We start from the raw sequence: 7633 nt of genomic DNA on the forward strand, positions 1-7633 counted from the left end.
TTTGACTATGCATCAAAAGCTGAAAATATGTAGTCTCGAAGTCATTTCGAGAAATTGACGTTTTAAGTTTCTGTTTCCAAATTCAAACGGATGTATCTTCGCCAATAATTGTCAGAAGTTAGAATTTCTTTCAACATTAGGAAGCCCTTTTATATATTTTGACTCTGCATCAAAAGCTGAAAATATGTAGTCTCGAAGTCATTTCGAGAAATTGACGTTTTAAGTTTCTGTTTCCAAATTCAAACGGATGTATCTTCGCCAATAATTGTCAGAAGTTAGAATTTCTTTCAACATTATGAAGCCCTTTTTATATATTTTGATCCTGCATCAAAAGCTGAAAATATGTAGTCTCGAAGTCATTTCGCGAAATCGACGTTTTAAGTTTCTGTTTCCAAATTCAAACGGATGTATCTTCGCCAATAATTGTCAGAAGTTAGAATTTCTTTCAACATTATGAAGCCCTTTTTATATATTTTGACCCGGCATCAAAAGCTGAAAATATGTAGTCTCGAAGTCATTTCGAGAAATTGACGTTTTAAGTTTCTGTTTCCAAATTCAAACGGATGTATCTTCGCCAATAATTGTCAGAAGTTAGAATTTCTTTCAACATTATGAAGCCCTTTTTATATATTTTGACTCTGCATCAAAAGCTGAAAATATGTAGTCTCGAAGTCATTTCACGAAATTGACGTTTTAAGTTTCTGTTTCCAAATTCAAATGGATGTATCTTCGCCAATAATTGTCAGAAGTTAGAATTTCTTTCAACATTATGAAGCCCTTTTTATATATTTTGATTCTGCATCAAAAGCTGAAAATATGTAGTCTCGAAGTCATTTCGCGAAATCGACGTTTTAAGTTTCTGTTTCCAAAGTCAAACGGATGTATCTTCGCCAATAATTGTCAGAAGTTAGAATTTCTTTCAACATTATGAAGCCCTTTTTATATATTTTGATTCTGCATCAAAAGCTGAAAATATGTAGTCTCGAAGTCATTTCGAGAAATTGACGTTTTAAGTTTCTGTTTCCAAATTCAAACGGATGTATCTTCGCCAATAATTGTCAGAAGTTAGATTTTTTTTCAACATTATGAAGCCCTTTTTATATATTTTGACCCTGCATCAAAAGCTGAAAATATGTAGTCGCGAAGTCATTTCGAGAAATTGACGTTTTAAGTTTCTGTTTCCAAATTCAAACGGATGTATCTTCGCCAATAATTGTCAGAAGTTAGAATTTCTTTCAACATTATGAAGCCCTTTTTATATATTTTGACCCTGCATCAAAAGCTGAAAATATGTAGTCTCGAAGTCATTTCGAGAAATTGTCGTTTTAAGTTTCTGTTTCCAAATTCAAACGGATGTATCTTCGCCAATAATTGTCAGAAGTTAGAATTTCTTTCAACATTATGAAGCCCTTTTTATATATTTTGACTCTGCATCAAAAGCTGAAAGTATGTAGTCTCGAAGTCATTTCGAGAAATTGGCGTTTTAAGTTTATTTTCCCACATTCAAACGGATGTATCTTCGCCAATAATTGTCAGAAGTCAGAATTTCTTTCAACATTATGAAGCCCTTTTTATATATTTTGACTCTGCATCAAAAGCTGAAAATATGTAGTCGCGAAGTCATTTCGAGAAATTGACGTTTTAAGTTTCTGTTTTCAAATTCAAACGGATGTATCTTCGCCAATAATTGTCAGAAGTTAGAATTTCTTTCAACATTATGAAGCCCTTTTTATATATTTTGACTCTGCATCAAAAGCTGAAAATATGTAGTCTCGAAGTCATTTCGAGAAATTGACGTTTTAAGTTTCTGTTTCCAAATTCAAACGGATGTATCTTCGCCAATAATTGTCAGAAGTTAGAATTTCTTTCAACATTATGAAGCCCTTTTTATATATTTTGACTCTGCATCAAAAGCTGAAAATATGTAGTCGCGAAGTCATTTCGAGAAATTGACGTTTTAAGTTTCTGTTTCCAAATTCAAACGGATGTATCTTCGCCAATAATTGTCAGAAGTTAGAATTTCTTTCAACATTATGAAGCCCATTTATATATATTTTGACCCTGCATCAAAAGCTGAAAATATGTAGTCACGAAGTCATTTCGAGAAATTGACGTTTTAAGTTTCTGTTTCCAAATTCAAACGGATGTATCTTCGCCAATAATTGTCAGAAGTTAGAATTTCTTTCAACATTATGAAGCCCTTTTTATATATTTTGACTCTGCATCAAAAGCTGAAAATATGTAGTCTCGAAGTCATTTCGAGAAATTGACGTTTTAAGTTTCTGTTTCCAAATTCAAACGGATGTATCTTCGCCAATAATTGTCAGAAGTTAGAATTTCTTTCAACATTATGAAGCCCTTTTTATATATTTTGACTCTGCATCAAAAGCTGAAAATATGTAGTCTCGAAGTCATTTCGAGAAATTGACGTTTTAAGTTTCTGTTTCCAAATTCAAACGGATGTATCTTCGCCAATAATTGTCAGAAGTTAGAATTTCTTTCAACATTATGAAGCCCTTTTTATATATTTTGACTCTGCATCAAAAGCTGAAAATATGTAGTCTCGAAGTCATTTCGAGAAATTGACGTTTTAAGTTTCGGTTTCCAAATTCAAACGGATGTATCTTCGCCAATAATTGTCAGAAGTTAGAATTTCTTTCAACATTATGAAGCCCTTTTTATATATTTTGACTCTGCATCAGAAGCTGAAAATATGTAGTCTCGAAGTCATTTCGAGATATTGGCGGTTTAAGTTTCTGTTTCCAAATTCAAACGGATGTATCTTCGCCAATAATTGTCAGAAGTTAGAATTTCTTTCAACATTATGAAGCCCTTTTTATATATTTTGATTCTGCATCAAAAGCTGAAAATATGTAGTCTCGAAGTCATTTCGAGAAATTGACGTTTTAAGTTTCTGTTTCCAAATTCAAACGGATGTATCTTCGCCAATAATTGTCAGAAGTTCGAACTTCTTTCAACATTATGAAGCCCTTTTTATATATTTTGACTCTGCATCAAAAGCTGAAAATATGTAGTCGCGAAGTCATTTCGAGAAATTGACGTTTTAAGTTTATTTTTCCAAATTCAAACGGAGGTATCTTCGCCAATAATTGTCAGAAGTCTGAATTTCTTTGAACATTATGAAGCCCTTTTTATATATTTTGACCCTGCATCAAAAACTGAAAATATGAAGTCGCGAAGTCATTTCGAGAAATTGACGTTTTAAGTTTCTGTTTCCAAATTCAAACGGATGTATCTTCGCCAATAATTGTCAGAAGTTAGAATTTCTTTCAACATTATGAAGCCCTTTTTATATATTTTGACTATGCATCAAAAGCTGAAAATATGTAGTCTCGAAGTCATTTCGAGAAATTGACGTTTTAAGTTTCTGTTTCCAAATTCAAACGGATGTATCTTCGCCAATAATTGTCAGAAGTTAGAATTTCTTTCAACATTATGAAGCCCTTTTTATATATTTTGACTCTGCATCAAAAGCTGAAAATATGTAGTCTCGAAGTCATTTCGAGAAATCGACGTTCTAAGTTTCTGTTTCCAAATTCAAACGGATGTATCTTCGCCAATAATTGTCAGAAGTTAGAATTTCTTTCAACATTATGAAGCCCTTTTTATATATTTTGACTATGCATCAAAAGCTGAAAATATGTAGTCTCGAAGTCATTTCGAGAAATATACGTTTTAAGTTTCTGTTTCCAAATTCAAACGGATGTATCTTCGCCAATAATTGTCAGAAGTTCGAACTTCTTTCAACATTATGAAGCCCTTTTTATATATTTTGACTCTGCATCAAAAACTGAAAATATGAAGTCTCGAAGTCATTTCGAGAAATTGACGTTTTAAGTTTCTGTTTCCAAATTCAAACGGATGTATCTTCGCCAATAATTGTCAGAAGTCTGAATTTCTTTCAACATTATGAAGCCCTTTTTATATATTTTGACTCTGCATCAAAAACTGAAAATATGAAGTCGCGAAGTCATTTCAAGAAATTGACGTTTTAAGTTTCTGTTTCCAAATTCAAACGGATGTATCTTCACCAATAATTGTCAGAAGATAGAATTTCTTGCAACATTATGAAGCCCTTTTTATATATTTTGACCCTGCATCAAAAGCTGAAAATATGTAGTCTCGAAGTCATTTCGAGAAATTGTCGTTTTAAGTTTCTGTTTCCAAATTCAAACGGATGTATCTTCGCCAATAATTGTCAGAAGTTAGAATTTCTTTCAACATTATGAAGCCCTTTTTATATATTTTGACTATGCATCAAAAGCTGAAAATATGTAGTCTCGAAGTCATTTCGAGAAATTGACGTTTTAAGTTTCTGTTTCCAAATTCAAACGGATGTATCTTCGACAATAATTGTCAGAAGTTAGAATTTCTTTCAACATTATGAAGCCCTTTTTATATATTTTGACTCTGCATCAAAAGCTGAAAATATGTAGTCTCGAAGTCATTTCGAGAAATTGACGTTTTAAGTTTATTTTCCCAAATTCAAACGGATGTATCTTCGCCAATAATTGTCAGAAGTCAGAATTTCTTTCAACATTATGAAGCCCTTTTTATATATTTTGACTATGCATCAAAAGCTGAAAATATGTAGTCTCGAAGTCATTTCGAGAAATTGACGTTTTAAGTTTCTGTTTCCAAATTCAAACGGATGTATCTTCGCCAATAATTGTCAGAAGTTAGAATTTCTTTCAACATTATGAAGCCCTTTTTATATATTTTGACCCTGCATCAAAAGCTGAAAATATGTAGTCTCGAAGTCATTTCGAGAAATTGTCGTTTTAAGTTTCTGTTTCCAAATTCAAACGGATGTATCTTCGCCAATAATTGTCAGAAGTTAGAATTTCTTGCAACATTATGAACCACTTTTTATATATTTTGACTCTGCATCAAAAGCTGAAAATATGTAGTCTCGAAGTCATTTCGAGAAATTGACGTTTTAAGTTTCTGTTTCCAAATTCAAATGGATATATCTTCGCCAATAATTGTCAGAAGTTCGAATTTCTTGCAACATTATAAACCCCTTTTTATATATTTTGATTCTGCATCAAAAGCTGAAAATATGTAGTCTCGAAGTCATTTCGAGATATTGGCGTTTTAAGTTTATTTTCGCAAATTCAAACGGATGTATCTTCGCCAATAATTGTCAGAAGTCAGAATTTCTTTCAACATTATGAAGCCCTTTTTATATATTTTGACTATGCATCAAAAGCTGAAAATATGTAGTCTCGAAGTCATTTCGAGAAATCGACGTTTTAAGTTTATTTTCCCAAATTCAAACGGATGTATCTTCGCCAATAATTGTCAGAAGTTAGAATTTCTTTCAACATTATGAAGCCCTTTTTATATATTTTGACTATGCATCAAAAGCTGAAAATATGTAGTCTCGAAGTCATTTCAAGAAATTGACGTTTTAAGTTTCTGTTTCCAAATTCAAACGGATGTATCTTCGCCAATAATTGTCAGAAGTTAGAATTTCTTTCAACATTATGAAGCCCTTTTTATATATTTTGACTCTGCATCAAAAGCTGAAAATATGTAGTCTCGAAGTCATTTCGAGAAATTGACGTTTTAAGTTTATTTTCCCAAATTCAAACGGGATGTATCTTCGCCAATAATTGTCAGAAGTCAGAATTTCTTTCAACATTATGAAACCCTTTTTATATATTTTGACTCTGCATCAAAAGCTGAAAATATGTAGTCTCGAAGTCATTTCAAGAAATTGACGTTTTAAGTTTCTGTTTCCAAATTCAAACGGATGTATCTTCGCCAATAATTGTCAGAAGTTAGAATTTCTTTCAACATTATGAAGCCCTTTTTATATATTTTGACTCTGCATCAAAAGCTGAAAATATGTAGTCTCGAAGTCATTTCGAGAAATTGACGTTTTAAGTTTCTGTTTCCAAATTCAAACGGATGTATCTTCGCCAATAATTGTCAGAAGTCAGAATTTCTTTCAACATTATGAAACCCTTTTTATATATTTTGACTATGCATCAAAAGCTGAAAATATGTAGTCTCGAAGTCATTTCGAGAAATTGACGTTTTAAGTTTCTGTTTCCAAATTCAAACGGATGTATCTTCGCCAATAATTGTCAGAAGTTAGAATTTCTTTCAACATTATGAAGCCCTTTTTATATATTTTGACTCTGCATCAAAAGCTGAAAATATGTAGTCTCGAAGTCATTTCGAGAAATTGACGTTTTAAGTTTCTGTTTCCAAATTCAAACGGATGTATCTTCGCCAATAATTGTCAGAAGTTAGAATTTCTTTCAACATTATGAAGCCCTTTTTATATATTTTGACTCTGCATCAAAAGCTGAAAATATGTAGTCTCGAAGTCATTTCGAGAAATTGACGTTTTAAGTTTCTGTTTCCAAATTCAAACGGATGTATCTTCGCCAATAATTGTCAAAAGTTAGAATTTCTTGCAACATTATGAACCCCTTTTTATATATTTTGATTCTGCATCAAAAGTTGAAAATATGAAGTCTCGAAGTCATTTCGAGAAATTGACGTTTTAAGTTTCTGTTTCCAAATTCAAACGGATGTATCTTCGCCAATAATTGTCAGAAGTTCGAACTTCTTTCAACATTATGAAGTCCTTTTTATATATTTTGACTCTGCATCAAAAGCTGAAAATATGTAGTCGCGAAGTCATTTCGAGAAATTGACGTTTTAAGTTTATTTTCCCAAATTCAAACGGATGTATCTTCGCCAATAATTGTCAGAAGTCTGAATTTCTTTCAACATTATGAAGCCCTTTTTATATATTTTGACTCTGCATCAAAAACTGAAAATATGAAGTCGCGAAGTCATTTCGAGAAATTGACGTTTTAAGTTTCTGTTTCCAAATTCAAACGGATGTATCTTCGCCAATAATTGTCAGAAGATAGAATTTCTTTCAACATTATGAAGCCCTTTTTATATATTTTGACCCTGCATCAAAAGCTGAAAATATGTAGTCTCAAAGTCATTTCGAGAAATTGTCGTTTTAAGTTTCTGTTTCCAAATTCAAACGGATGTATCTTCGCCAATAATTGTCAGAAGTTAGAATTTCTTTCAACATTATGAAGCCCTTTTTATATATTTTGACTATGCATCAAAATCTGAAAATATGTAGTCTCGAAGTCATTTCGAGAAATTGACGTTTTAAGTTTCTGTTTCCAAATTCAAACGGATGTATCTTCGCCAATAATTGTCAGAAGTTAGAATTTCTTTCAACATTATGAAGCCCTTTTTATATATTTTGACTCTGCATCAAAAACTGAAAATATGAAGTCGCGAAGTCATTTCAAGAAATTGACGTTTTAAGTTTCTGTTTCCAAATTCAAACGGATGTATCTTCACCAATAATTGTCAGAAGATAGAATTTCTTGCAACATTATGAAGCCCTTTTTATATATTTTGACCCTGCATCAAAAGCTGAAAATATGTAGTCTCGAAGTCATTTCGAGAAATTGTCGTTTTAAGTTTCTGTTGCCAAATTCAAACGGATGTATCTTCGCCAATAATTGTCAGAAGTTAGAATTTCTTTCAACATTATGAAGCCCTTTTTAAATATTTTGACTATGCATCAAAAGCTGAAAATATGTAGTCTCGAAGTCATTTC

Source organism: Drosophila grimshawi, unplaced genomic scaffold, assembly GCF_018153295.1.
Source record: "Drosophila grimshawi isolate 15287-2541.00 unplaced genomic scaffold, ASM1815329v1 contig_986, whole genome shotgun sequence".
Lineage (NCBI taxonomy): Eukaryota > Metazoa > Arthropoda > Insecta > Diptera > Drosophilidae > Drosophila > Drosophila grimshawi.